We start from the raw sequence: 15,933 nt of genomic DNA, 5'->3' as shown, positions 1-15,933 counted from the left end.
TTTTGATTCAGCCAATTGTAATAAAAAGTGAGGTGCAGAACATTCTTCAGCTCATCATTTCTGAGTTATGCACGATACATATGTAGGTGCGTAGGCACAGGCATCACGAAATTATCCCTGTTGAGTCCACTTTAAATTTATTTTACAATATTTTTTAGAAAAGAAACTGATGTGTACACTACATGACTTCCTTGTACGGAATATTAAATTATACGCATTTTTTCCTGCTTTTCATTTAAACTTATTGAATCAATTAAATCTACCTCGTTGATAGCGCATAAACAACAATAGAATAAAAGCGCTTTTTAAAATTCTCTGTATTTATTTACCATAGCGATACTCTGGCGCTAAATTCACTTAACAGCGTTATATATATTTCATTTTATAACTCAGAATGAAAAAAAAAAAAAAAAAAAAAAAAAAAAAAAAATTATATCATCTGAAGAATTAGCTAATCGTTGACACACGTTCTATTCAAATACTATAATAAATATAAAACGATGTATAAAAGAAATTAAAAAAATTAAAAATAAACAGTTTTTCACAGACTATTCAGCACTGCTTACCTAATGCGCATGAGCTACACATAAACATTCTGCTCTGTCCGAAACAGACTGGCGACAATATTTTCTGCTAATATGAAACTCTTACTTCCTCGAATTTCATTAGAGATTTATTTCTCATTCAGTTAATTCAGGTCTTACTTCGCGGCAAGGCAAAAAGAATAAAAACACAAATTATCTTCATTAAAAATTTAAATATAGAGAAAACATAAAACACCAAATACGGTTTAAAAATTAAAAAAAATTTTTTTGACAATTAAAATTACAGTTTCTACGCAGAAACAAGCAATTCGGCCAGCGGGGAGGAAGACAGATTTTTCGCTGCACAAAACTGATAGTTTACTTTTGGTCTTACTCGGCAAAAATACACTGAAGGTGTAGAAACTGACTTAATTTGTTGTGGACGCTATGCTGAGTCAGTATATTAGATAATTTAATAACTTAAACAATAATTCCAGAGTGGATTAAGCATAATTTAATTCTCAATAATAAAGGAAGACGTTACTTTGTCTAGATTGGTAACAAATCCACCAATCTGTTAAGTTTCAAATGTAAACAAATATTGCTGCTATGGCCAAAAAAAATTTAAAAAAAAAAAAAAAAAGCTTAGCCGCACTTAAACAACTTTTAAATTGTTCATAATTCTACGAGTATAACATACAGGTTAACAAAAATCTGATAGTAAAAAGACAAAAAAGTTTGGTAATCTATCTTGCTATGAAAAGAGAATACTGATATAATGAATCTGATAAGGCATAAAAACTTTAACCGGAAGATAAGAACAACATAATTCAATCATATTTAAAGCAAAAAATGCCCAATTAAAAAACATATAAGAATAACGAAATTGAACTTACTGAGCCGAGTAACACAGTGATATATATATGTACATATAGTATTTATATACTTTTGGTGCGGCCGATTATACAACCAAAATCGAAGATGCACATGTACATGTTATAACAGTCGTATATACAAAATTTCAAATTTCTGAGGTTACTCGTTTTTGAGTAAGGCGAGATACATGCATACGTACGTACGTACAAAGACACCACGAAAAAATGTCTTCAGAATCTATTTTAAATCAGTTTTATAATTTTTGGGGAAAAGAGTCTTTTATTCTGTCCTTACGTACAGGTGTCACGCAAAAACATCGTTAAATTTCATTCGATAACAATGGAAATGGATATTTACGTGGAAATATGATACGCGAAATGTTTCGCGATTACCATACTTCCTTTACTTTGTACAAGGAAATAAAAATCTGATGTGTACATCACATGACTTACTTGTACGGAATATTAAATTATACGAAATTTTGCTGCATTTTATTTAAACATATTGAATTAACATTTAACGAATTTTGAATCAAATCTACTTCGTCGATACCGTAAAAACCACAACAGAATAAATGCACTCTTTAAAGTTCACTATATTTATTTACCATAGGCACACTTCGGTGCTTGGTTCACTTAACAGCGTTATATCTCATTCATTTTATAACTGAAAATTCACAAACATTATATTATCTAAAGAATTACCGCAAGTTCTATTCAAATACTTTAATAAATCTAAAACGATGTGTAAAAGAAATTAAATAAATAAAAAAGAAACAGTTTTTCACAAACGATTCAGCGCCGGTTACCTAGTGCGCATACGCTACTAATTAATTCACTTCTCACTTCGCAGCAAGGCAAACATACATAAAAATTCAAAATAATTTCATTAAAAATTGAATGATAAAGAAAATTTTACAATTAAAATTGCAGTTTCTACGCAAAAAACAAGCTAATAACTTAAATGATAATTCCAGAATGAATTAAGCATAATTTAATTTGAAATAATAAAAGAAGATATTACTTTGTTGTTGCGAAGCTTAGTTTCTCTAGATTGGCAACAAATCTACTATTCTAAGTTTCAAATGTAAACAACTATGGCTGCTATCGTAAACAAAATTGAGGCTTAAAAAACAAAATTGAGGCACTTAAAAAACTTTTAAATTGTTGATAATTCCAGAATTATTGCATACAGGTTAACTAAAGGCATAAAACTCTTAACCGAAAGATAAGAACAACATAATTCAATCATTTTTAAAGCAAAAAAAAACAATTTACAAACGTATAAAGAAACTGAGCTCACTGAGCCAAGTAACATAGTGGATATATATGCATATATTTACATATTTTTGGTGCGGCCGATTGAAACCATAATAGGAGGTCCACATCTACATGTTTCAACGGTCTGACGCTACTAGTTTTTGAGTTATGCGAGATACATACATACGTACGTACGTACAGACGCCACAAAAAAGTCTTTTCAGAATTAATTATAAATCAGTTTGATAATTTTTTGGGGCTGTCCTTACGTACAAATGTCATGCAAAAACATTGTTAAATTGCGTTCGATAGCGGCCAAAATGGATATTTTCGTTGAAATATGATACCCGAAAATTTTCGCGATTACAATACTTCCTTTTTACTTCGTACAAGGAAGTAAAAATACTGGTAAAACAAAAGAATCAAGTGCTAAGTTTTTACACTTTATTCCTTTATCTCTGTATATAAAAAACAATGTCTGTGTGTTTGTTCGGTAATTACCTCAGTCACTATTATAGCTATCGTAGCCAAACTTTCTACAATTCTTTTCTGGGTCCTGGAAAAGGTCGACGTCTACTTTTTTCCAAAAACGTAGTTAAAATCAGAGATGTTAATAACTCTGAAAAAGGATAATTTTCGCTGTCATTTTAAGGAGTGGCAACAGTTTCGCAAACTGGAGGAAAATCTGCTTTATTTCGAGAGTTTCTGCCACTGCTCGCTTTCAAATCCTACAGCTAGAATAAAAAATTTCTTAAGTTTTACGATGAAATAAAAAAAGCATTGCCAAACATTAAATACATTATTCCCGATTACAAAATTCGTGGGAAACCATTTCGACTATTCCCATCTTCGTACTACTTAAATATGCTGAAATATTAATTAAAACTCTGAAAGCGCTAATTTTCTGATTTATTTTTCCGAGTAGCAACAGTCTCGCGCGTTGGAGATAAAAACGCTTTATGTCGAAAAATGCTGCTACTGCTCGCTTTTAAATCCTAGAGTGTTTTAATCAAAAATTTGTATGGTTTACAAAATCTACAGATATAAAGAAGAATGTCTGTTTATGTGTTTGTTTGCTTGTTCGCGTTATTGATTTCTGCTCAATTATGATAAATGTTCTGCCACATTTAATCGAATAAAATTGAATATAGATGAAATATTGGATGGAATTTGAGCTTTTACTACAATTTTAATTAGGAAGACGAAAATAATTAAAAGCTGCGTGCCTTTGTTGCTGATATAATTACAGATAATTAGCTTATTTTTCTACTGAAATTTTTTATGTGGGTTCCATATCGCATCAGACTGAAAAATGTATGACTATGAATTGAAATGAGACTAAAAAATGTATGACTATTTGTATCGTTATTAGAGAACGAAAAGTGCTGCTACTGTTCGCTTTCAAATCGTAGAATTTGTTAATCAAACATTCGCAAGTTTTACAAAACCTATACATATAAAAGAACAATGTCTCTGTGTGTGTTTCTTTGTTTGCGTTATTGATTTCTGATCAATTATGGTAAATTTTTTGCCACATTTAATCGACTAAATTTAATGTAGGTGAAATATTGGACGGAACTTGAGCTTTTATAACCATTTGATTAGAAAGACGAAGATCATTGAAAAGTACGTGCCATTGTTGCTGATAGAATGAGAGAGAATTAGTTTATTTTTCTATCGAAATTTTTTATGTGGGTTCCGTATCGTATCAGACGGGAAAATGTATGACTATAAATCGTATTTTTTGCATCGTTATTCGAGAAGGATTGCAGCGGTATCGTTCTCTCTGTTATTAGATGCATTACTCTCAATTTAACTTAACTGGCATCGGGTACTTCCGCTAGTAGAATCTAGGTAGAAATAATATTTTATAGATTTATTTATTTTTTAAAATAGAAATAATGAACAAGGATGAATTCCTTGTCGGCCCAAATTGGAGGTCTTTAACGGATTATGAGAACTTCCGCTTACGCTGACTTCCAACATTATGTTGATCATTTTGAATGCGACTTGAACGTGTTCTGTTTTGATTTTGTCAATAAATCACATTTATTTCCTTTTATATATTATTATTTGTTGCCATCGATCTTTCTCAAGCGTAGTATGTATTGTTTTGAATGATTCCTATTTCACAACTGATTCACGATTAATATAAGATTAGCAAAAGTAGGTTAAGCGTTAAGCGAAAATTCACGGTGTTGTTATTCAACCAAGATTAGAGATTACGATTTGAGAGAGTGTAATTTCTGTGAGTAGTAGTTCGTGATGCTTCGGTGAATCTCTTTCTCTTGGAAAGCGAAATGAAATTTACCCTTGAGATAATTTCCTTTTAATATATTATCGCATCTTAAATATTCCTTTCAAAGTCGCGAAATTTAGGCCTTCAGTAACGTTGAATGACAATTTCTATTGTAAGCCTTTTGTTTAGTTCCTTCCTGATGTTTCACTCTGGTTGGAATTTTGCCGTTGGCTGGTGATTTGGGAATTCGAAAAACCGTACAGAGGGTGCGCGAAGCGGTCTGATTTCCCCAGTTACAAAGAGTAATTAAGGCGTATGTTAAGTCGTGCCAATTAATAAATGATGTTAATTACATTCCGGCTGGGTATTTAAAAACATAAAGCCACCTTTTCCAAATGAAATGGTTGGCTTTGATTTGCTCGGACCCTACCCTAGAACAAAAATAAATAAAAATAGATATTTGTTAACGATTGTAGATCATTTCTCAAAATGGGTGGAAATAGTACCTCTTAAACGAGCTTCAGCTAAAACAGTCGCAGATTTGTTTTTAAATAAATATATTTTAAAATACGGGGCCCCACTAAAAGTAATATCAGATAATGGAAAACAGTTTGTTAGCAGTATATTTAAAAATTTGTGCACAGGACTTGGCATACGCCATCTAAAAATGTTACCATATAGATCGCAATCGAATATTGCAGAACGCGTAGATAAGAATATTGTAAAAATTATCAGGGGATACGTTAAGAATTACCATGACCGCTGGGACAGCTGTGTCAATGAGTTAGGTTTTGCCTTGAGAACAACTCGTGGACAAGAACTCGTGGAGTTATTTATAGGAAAAAAAAATTCTAACGCCTTCGGATAAGCTATTCTTTGTACAGCAAAGGCAAGAAGAATTCAAGTTAAAAGACATAAAACCCCCGCGGAGTTATTTATAGGAAGAAAAATTCTAACGCCTTTGGATAAGCTGTTCTTTCTTTGTACGGCAAAGGCGAGAAGAATTCAAGTTAAAAGACATACAGAGAATTATCGATGAAGCAATTAACAACTCTGATGTTGCAAGGCAGAAACAGAAAATATATTACGATAGAAATGGAAGGGAAATGGAATATAGAGTAGGGTAGAAAGTCTTAAAGTCGTTTCCTTCTGCGTTTTCGATGATAGATAGATATTTTTTTACTGGAGTCATTTATGCCAAATTATGCTTCATCAAGGACCAGAATGTATTTCTATTTATCCTCTGCACAATATTTTCCATTCAGGGTTCTATCAATTGTTCTGGACTGAGCCACATGCCTCGGAGAAAGCTGGTGAACATTATATTCTTTAGCTTGTTTAAGTTGCAAATATTGGTTTATTATTTTATTTATTATTGTTACAGATGCATTTAAAGATTTTGCAATTAATCCTTTCGTTGTCAGATTTTCTCTTGTTACCAGTGATTTAGCATTAAAATTTTTTAAAACATTATGTATTTTTTTAGGTATTCGTTTGGACTCTTCTTTCCAAGTAGAAGTAATGATTGGCAGCATTCCCCTTCTCGTTTAATAATGCTTCTTATTTTGCACTTAGAATTTTAATGCCATACATTTAATTATTGAATAAGTATAGTTCTCTTCGGAAATCGCAGAAACATATCCTTTAATCCACAACTTGTTTATATGCGTTATTTTGAAAGAAGAATAAATTTAAAGGTATCAGTTGATATTTCTCATTTGAAATAGAAAGCTGCTGCTAAAAATTATTATTCCGAAACACTTGATGTTTTTCCAGTTGTTTACGGAATTCTTTCCAAAAGGTGTAAACACCCTCTGTAAGCAGCTATGTATTTGTGTAATTTTAAGTCTGCATTCATATTGTTTCATAAAGGTCAATATTTTAGTGAAGTATTTTAGTACATTAGATAAGATTCAGAAATTGTGATTATGTAATTTAAGCAGTTAAAGGAAATTTTGATAAATAACAGTGTGTAGGGAATTACTACGAAAGTGACGGCTGATTGTGCAAAGCAAATATGGAAGCCACTTTTACTTAAGCAGATAAGGCTGGCGTGAATATGAAATTCGAAAATAATTGTCTTGTTGATATTTTACATAAATAGAACATTTTTAAAGCATTTGTTGAGATATTTTATGTTAATTAACCAGTTATTAGGATTTAATATATAATTTCTTTTTTCCGTATTCCTCTCCAGAATGCAAGTTAGAGTTTTACGATTTAAACTGAGGGTTTTGAATGTTTAGATTAGAGCTTCTGGCAACCGCGTTTCTCTGTTAGTTGCTCTCGCAAACTCTGATTAAAGACACATTCCGGTGTTTTGCTGGCGGATGCTTTAAATTACACACTAGAAAAATTCTGAGTCAGCTAATTTATTCTATTTTATGTGTAGTCTTAGAAATACGGTATCCACATCTGAAATTGTCTATTGCTTTAATTTAAATAACCACAAATAACGGAAGTTTGATCTGTAGCCCGGGTTATCCTTGTTGTTTCAAATTAAAGACAAAATAAAAAAGTTATATTTAACCTTCTTCAGTATTTCATGAATTGTTTAAGACGTAGCGATAACTCGCAGTTAGTCTAGTAAGTTCTATAGGACTAAACCCTACACTTTCTTTAGTCTTAATTAAAAGATGGTCATCAGTGCTTTATTCACTTTATTATGTTATGTAATTAATCAACTACTGTTGATCGAAGTTGTCAGAATCCACTGATGTATGCAGGTTCTATTTATATAACTGATTTAAAAAACAAGAACTAAATTCATTTACCTCTTCTGATGCACCGTTGAATCTGACGTGGAGTTTCAGCTAGCAATCGTTTTTACAGAAAAAAAAAAAAAAAAAAAAAAAAAAAAAAAATTCTGTTTTTTGACATCAATTTTATTTACTTAAAGAAAACATTGAAAAGAAAAAAAAATAATACTTCATTACATTTTCTTAACATGTTTACTCCAGAAATTTTCTTTCACACTGCAGCGCTTGAGTTTATGAGCCTTCTAATCATTCAATTTCGGTAGCTATCGTAACTGTACAGCCTCTCTCTCGCGCCCACTGCTTTATAAGTTCAGTCTTCAGTCATTGGTACAATTATATACGACTTCCATGTTGCTGAATAAAGCGTACTAGAAGGAGGATAGTTTCATAATAAACACTTTTAAGTGTCACAGAACATAATAAAATTCTTATATTAAATAAAAAATGTTTATGCCACTAAAATAACACAGATGGAGCTGAAAGTAAAAGCTGTAACGAAAGAAAAACATCCATTACAAATAGAAAGGATGCCATTAACTTATCTAATTAACTGTGTTCAGTATTAAAATGCAAACCATTTGCTGGTCCCTTTCATTAAATTAGTTGTATCAGCAAACAAATTACACACACTAAGTGCGAATTAAATTAAGGAATATATATCCAACTTGGGTGGAATAGTTGTGCGAGAACAGAGCTAAACGTTTTTCTACATCAGCGAGTAAATTGGACTTTAAAGTCTGCTTCAATAATTCCATCCCATTTCAAATGAAGTTACAAATTTGTCTCAGATGTGAAACCTTTTAAAAAAGAAGTGCAAAAAAGATATTAAAAATATTTGAAAAGGCATAAGTCTTTTAACTAAAAAAATTAGTTTTCTAAGATGTATAAAACAAAGCGGCATAATTATTATCTTAATTTATGAAATAATGGACTAATTCAAAAATAAATATTAAAATTTCATTACTCTTATTAGAATAACTTAAAACCATTTGACTGAACACGAGTTCAAATCTTAAAGAAATCTAGCTTTTAACATAGTAATCTTGTTGAAGATTTATCGGCATATAGCACTTCAATCTTATATTTATATGCAAAAATATCATTGAAATTATTTAGGTATTTTAGAATTAAACGCTGAAAAGAAAAAAAAAAATGACGTAAAGGTATTCATATTTTAGTCATACTATACACTAATGTGCAAACCTTAATCAACCTTTCTGATTTTGAGTATAATTCTGCGAGCAATAAACTGGGAGCTATAGCACATATAGTTATTTAGCAGTATAAATAAATCTTCTGTAAAGCCTTATACAAACACGGTTAAAATTACTATCATTGCAATTAAGCGGATATAGCACATGTAGTTATATTTGTTTACAAACAGTTTTATTTACGTTAATATCTATACAAAAAAAATAAATTTAGTGCAGAAAATTGTAACTAACATTTCCGCAGTATAACTAATGAAAAAAATAATTTTTAAATATTACTCTAACTATATTTGAAAGCAGTGCTAAAACGAATCATGATTTGAAAAGCTTTGATTTTAATTGTCTTGTAAAATCTTTCAATTACTTCTGCAAAATTCATATCCACGTAAAAATTACTACACCTAAATAAATTGATTATACAGTGAAACTTTCCTAAAACAATCAACTCCACAACTCCAGAAAATGCCAGTTTTACAAAACTATCAGTGATTTTAACTACTCTTATTTAATTATGTTCCTGACAAATGTGTCACTGTCAGAGGTGGTCATTTAAGAAAATAACCACTATATGAGGTTTCACTTAAATTACTTTTTTTTTTCAAATAAATGATTAATTTTTTAAGCTCCCAAAACTAGCACATTTAACATTACATAAACTCTATTCACAAATTTATTTCTATTTCAAAAGCAATTTATGGGGAAAAAAAAAAAAAAAAAAAAAAAAAAAAAAAAAAAAAAAACATTTGAAATTTTCTTCATCAAACTCATAATAGTGAAAAATTAAAGTATGCATAAAAATGATTAGATGTGTTTTAACAAAATAGCATAAAATATTTAATGTAAAAATGTGGTTCTAGTCTCATACTTGTAAAGAAAATAGACCAAAAAGAGAAAAACAATGTAAGCTACTATGATCATCTAAATTTTCACATAAGTTTAGCAATGGAAAAAGATTCCTTAAGCTTGTACGTCATGTCTACCTCATTCAATAAGTAATAAACACATTAAATATTTCAATGTTTAATTCATTAATAAAACTTACCTTTTTTGTTCGCGAAATATAATTAGTACATTTTTTTAAGACATAAAAAACATTCTGTAAGCTCGGCCACATCACATTAGTCGAAAAATTGAAAACTGAATCATGCAAGATCATTTTTAAGTAAGGTATGCTCAAATTTATCAGTACATAACATTCAAAACATACATAAACATTTACATGAATAGCAAACATTTACATGAATAAGCTTTAAAAAGTATTTCTAAACTGTAATAAAAAAAAAAAAAAAAAAAAAAAAAAAAATTCAAAAGTATTGTGTAGAGTTCCTCACTTTGTAAATGCTCTGTTACCGTTAACGTGGAAGAATCCTAAGAACTAGTTAGCGAATAATCGCTTGAGTTCGTGTCCAGGAGACCACTGGGTGAGCAGCTGTGCCGCCATGAAGACTTTCAGCTTTATTGCTCACTCAATGAGACCGCGTTTATTTAAAATTTTATATTACAATAAAAATTTTGATTATGATGTACACATAATTTTGACATATACTTGACATACATTGACAGAATTCATATAAATATTAACAGAAATTTTGATGGTACGTACATAGAATATAGATTGCATAATGTAGAATACAAATAAAGATTTAGATACAAAATTTTGGTTATATACATAATAAATAAAATAGGATTTTGATGGTTTGTTGAAATGCAATAATAGTTCACAGTTGGTAAATAGTTTATAATTCATCAACAGTTCACTATTCATAATAGTTCACAGTTCATAAGTCTGTTAAAGTTTATTTATCTGTTGAAGTTAATAGTTAGTCTGAAGTAAGTTCTGATAAATTTTATAGTTAGTGTGAAATAAGTTTCATATTTGTTGATTGAAGTTGTGCTGCCTTGAAGTGATGATAATTATGTCGAAAAAATGCTGATGTGGAATTGTGATGCCTTAATTTATGCTGCCTTTAGATTATCACAGTTTTCTATGAGATATTCCATTAAATTATGAAGTTTTTTTCGGAGAGATTTACTTCTGAGTAGTTGTTTGAACCATCCTTGGGCATTTTCACTTGTGAAAGGACGAAAGTGGAGGTCTTTAGTGATTGCACATTCAAACAGGTAATGATCTGTTGTTCCTGTTGATCCACATATACAGTTGTCTATATGATACAAGCCGAAACGAAAAAGATATGAAATGAAGGGTCCATGTGCTGTTAGAAGATATGGTATTGTATTATTTGTTGTAACTAAATTTCGTGTTAGTTTTGGTAGAAACATAAAAGTTCGTCTGCCCGTATTATCTTGTGACCACGTGAGTTTCCATTGTAAAATCAAGTCTTGATTTTAAAAGTTATATTGGATTTGGTAAATAGGTTATTGCTGTTATAGTACCATTTATTGCTTCTTTTGCTAAGCTATCTGCCATTTCGTTGCCAATGTTCCTAAGTTGGGCACGTGTCCAAAGTAGTTTAGGTTTTTGTCCAGTTGGGAAATATGCGAGTAAATATTGTATATCTTGAACCAAAGGAGAGCGATTATGACCAGCTATTGCTTGAATGCTTGATGCACTGTCAGAAATTATAACACTGGTTATTGAGAATTGCTTTGCATATGTTATTGCTGCTCTTATAGCCAATAGTTCTGCTTGAAATACTGAATTTGTATGATTCAATTTTGTTTTCCAGGTTTGTATAAGATTATTATTTCTGAAAACGCAATAAGCATTTTCTACGCCTAACTCTGTTTTTGATCCATCTGTAAAAATTTGAATTTGAAAATGATCTATGTTTGGATTTATTGGATTTTTTGAATATAATTGATTTGGATGTAAGTTTACGTTTTGTTTGAGTTCTTCATATTCTGTTGGATGATAGATATTAGAATTATAGGTGCTTGTTTGTCGCAGGCGTGCAACTTTTGTTTTAACGGCTTCTTTCTGTAAAGTCAGAGTAATTGGTGGAATACCTGAAATGATTTGTAAAGAACTGGTAGATTTTGTTCTATATGTTTTTGTTATTGATAGCAGAAAAAGCCGTTGTATTGAAATTAGTTGTCTTTTTGCATGTTGATTTAGATCTGTGCCCCAAGCAGAAGCGCCGTGTAGAAGAATCTTTTCTATTACTTTTGTATACCAAATTTTCTGATATTGAGAAGAAATTCCCCAGTTTCTTGCTGTGGTTATTTTTATTGAGTTTGATAATATTAGAAGTTTATTTTTGGTATATTTGATATGTTGATGCCATGAAAGTCTATTATCAAGCAGGGTACCTAGGTATAGTAATGAATTTACTGTTACTATTTTATCTTGTGCTATTTTGATAATTGGGTTTCGAAGGTTCCTTATCTTGGTGCCCTGTTTTGGTATATAAAGAGTTTTACTCTTGAGAATTGATATTTTTAACTGAAATTTATTTGCCCATTGTTTAAAGATTTATAGGGATTGTTTGGAGTTATCTTCTATATCCTTGCGACTATTGCCTTGGACTATTAGTAGGAAATCATCTGCATATGCTTGTGCGTGCGTATGAAGGATATTGTCAAACTTTTTCAATATTTCATTTGCTATTAAATTCCAAATAACTGGACACAAACAAGATCCTTGTGGGCATCCTCTTGTAATTTTATATAATTTGACTCCACTACTTGATGTATATTGTAGAGATCTGTTATAGAAGTAATCGTTTAATAATATGAATATTTTATTTGAACAATGGATGAATTTAAGGATTTGTATTGCATCTGTCCAACGTATAGAGTCAAAAGCTGCTTGAATGTCTAATGATATTATTAAAGATTGTTTATTTTGATTTCTGTTTATTTGTAATATTTGATGTAATTTCTGGAAAGCATGGTTTACTGAGTTATTAAAAATGAAGCCAAATTGATATGGGTGAATGATTTTGTTAATATGCAGGTGATATTGTAGTCTTGATAGTATTAATTTTTCTAGAAGCTTTCCCAAACCAGGTAACAGGCATATTGGTCGATATGATTGAGGATTATCATGAGGCTTGGTTTTCTTTAAGAAGAGAACTACTTTGGCTTGTTTTAGTATAGTAGGAAAAGTGGCAGTTTTCCAATATGAACTAACAAAAGATTTTATGATATTTCTATTGGTTTTCAAAATTTGCTTTAAAATTATATTGTCTATGCCGTCAGGTCCAGGAGCTTTTTTGGGATTTAAGTGTTTAATTATGTTTTCTATTTCCATCAGAGTTGGAGAGCTAACGCAGAATGTTTGTTCAAAATTTCTGTGTTATTGAAAGCTTTTGAGTTTAAATTTGGTTGTGCTACTTCTTCATCTTGAGGAAATAATTGTGTTAATATTTGGTTAATAACATCACTTGCAGTTGCTGCTCCTGTCAATCCTGACATAGATAGTTGGGGTGGTATGAAGACTCTATTGTATGGTATTTTGAATGCTGTATCAAAGAGGTCTGAGGTATTTGTACAAAAGTTTTTCCAGTTTGTTATGCTTGCTTGTCTGATATTTCTTTTATATATTGCTCTTGATTTATTAAATTCTTGTTTCCATTTTGATCTTTCTTCAAAGAGTTTGTTTGCTTTGTATCTTCTTTTTAGGGCTCTGACCCTGCTTCTTTCTATTGATAATGCTTGATTCCACCAATTTAATTAAAAAAATTTTAAAGTAGATCTTTGTTTATATGAGGTATTGCAGATGTCTATTATTGTGCTGATAAGATATTCTGTTGCTGCATTTACTTCTTCTTTTATTTTTGAGGAATTTAAAATATTTATTAGAACTTGCGACTTTGCATTTAACACATTCAATTAACACTGAGGAGGTTAAACTATGGGAACTAAGTTTTTACAAATCCTGGTATTTCGGTCTTTTATTTGAGACGTAAAATCATCAAAATATGAAAAACAATTATTATATCATTTCAGAAAAAGTCCGATTTTGTTTCAAAATACTTAGAAAATTAAATTAGGCATGTTAGAAGAATGTTATATATATAAATCTAATATATATCCCAAGTCGTACTTTCGAGAAATGGAAAACATAAGTTAAATTTCGTTGATCGGCCGAGTAGAATGGGAGATATAAAACTGTCCCATTTTCTTTATACTGCAGAATGTACGTTTATACTCATACTGAGCTAAAAAGAGCTTCTGGTAAAATTAGAGGGCTTATAAACTAATAGAAATCAATGAAAGATATTCTACTAAGCGCAAAAGCGAAGCGGGCCCAATACTTGTGCAGCAGCGGCTATTTAGTGGAATGTGAAGAAAAACTGACAAATATGTTGTTGTAAAAGTTGCAGACAGAAGTGTGGCTCAGAATTTCGCAGGAACGGCCCAGTTTTGGCGGTATCGCCTCCAGTTCTCATAGTTTGATGACAGCCAGCTTTAAGGGTGGACGGGGTAATATGTAAGTACCAAAATGTAGCTAATGTAGGGGGATAAAGCATAGATCTTATCATTTTTTGAAAATTTTCTTTTTTTAACAGTCCGCAGCGTTTGACTTCTAAAGAGCTGGATACTGTAGATGTTTTTCGCTCCTAAAATTAATATCAGTTTCTAAAGGATCTTCTGTTTTAAACAAAATAGATTATGTAGGCAAAATCGTCATGGGATTTTCGTAGTTCAAGAAAAAACGCTTTTGAAGAAAAGGCAAAAAATTTAAAGTAGATTACACAGGACAGAAATTTTGAAGAAAACAAGGCGAATAATTTTTCTCTGTTTGAACAAAATAGCTTATTTTCGTTGTATTTAAATGAAAGAAGTCCTTATTCTGATATTATTGTGCATAATAATGTATATTTTTAATTTCTAAGAAATTTCAGCATTAAGTATAATTTATTAGCCTGAAGAAATCTATAAAAAATGGTAGTTTAAGAAAAATCATGAGAATATTTTAATATTATTAAGCCATTTAGCACACTTTGCATCATTTACCAGTCCATAATTTCAGAGAAAAATTTACAACAATTTTGGCAATGGGTCCTTTTAAAAAATCTGAAATACTTTTGCAAAAATTGTAAATTAAATTATTGTAAAATAGAGTTAAGACCTGAAAAAGAAAAGCGCTATGAATTTACTTAAAACTTCTCATTGCTGTTAATGCGACCCCAAATGTTATTCATCATTCCATGTATGCTACGCAGTTGAGGAAATAAAGCATGAATTGCTAATACTAGTTCAATGATTTCTGCACGCTCGTTTTTATTAAATTGAAAATAAACGCTAAGCTTTGTCGAAGATTAAATAAATATAAGATTCCCTCTTTGAAGGCAGCATTCGGTATAAGGCATTTGTTTTCAGATTTACAATGTACGTAAATTTTATCATAATATTCTGAGTATAACAAAAACCTGTAATTTTGCTTAGCTCTCTTTCCATTGTTGATTTTTCGAGCTCACTTTCACTACGTAGTACAAATCAATTTGATAACAGTTTAACATCTGCCTTCGAGACACAAATCAGTTTGATAACATCTAAATGAGATGAGAAGTCCTTAGATCAGTTATTCAGGGATTAGTTTCACATGAGTTGGTCGAAGTCTCTTTTTTTTTTTTTCCTCAACGTTTCAATGATGCATTCAACCATGACGAAATGGTGACGAATGCAGTTCGTCTTGCTGAGAGTTCTACAATGTCTTTTTCTTCTCTATGGTTACTCATGTATAGTTGAGAAGGAACAATTATCGAACATTTTTGCAACTTTAGCATGAAAAGAAAAATTTTTGTGGTCAAATTCTATCATACGTTTAAGACATGTATCGTAATTTAAAAAGAAAATTGCAAAAAAGGTCCCTTTGAAATTTATTTTGGTTTAATTTTTACTAAATAGATATAATCTTTAATCGGATATATAATCTTTGATTATGTTTGTGATGGCATCAGTTTTCTGACACTTCTGGAATAAACTTAAAGTAAAAAAATAATTTTTCTTCGGGCTACTTTAATTATGGCAAAGCACTTGAGGGCTAACCGCCTAGGGAAAAGGATGCCTTTTTCGCCTTTTTAAGGGAAACTTGATCTTATACACGTTATGCAGGGGGAAAACCCCAAGGCGCCCATGGAGCCATCCCTTTCGCCC

The sequence above is a fragment of the Stegodyphus dumicola genome, chromosome 4, assembly GCF_044657685.1.
Source record: "Stegodyphus dumicola isolate Sdum_Otavi_A_Nest chromosome 4, ASM4465768v1".
NCBI classification, from domain to species: Eukaryota; Metazoa; Arthropoda; class Arachnida; order Araneae; family Eresidae; genus Stegodyphus; species Stegodyphus dumicola.
Note: the sequence above shows the minus strand (reverse complement) of the source record.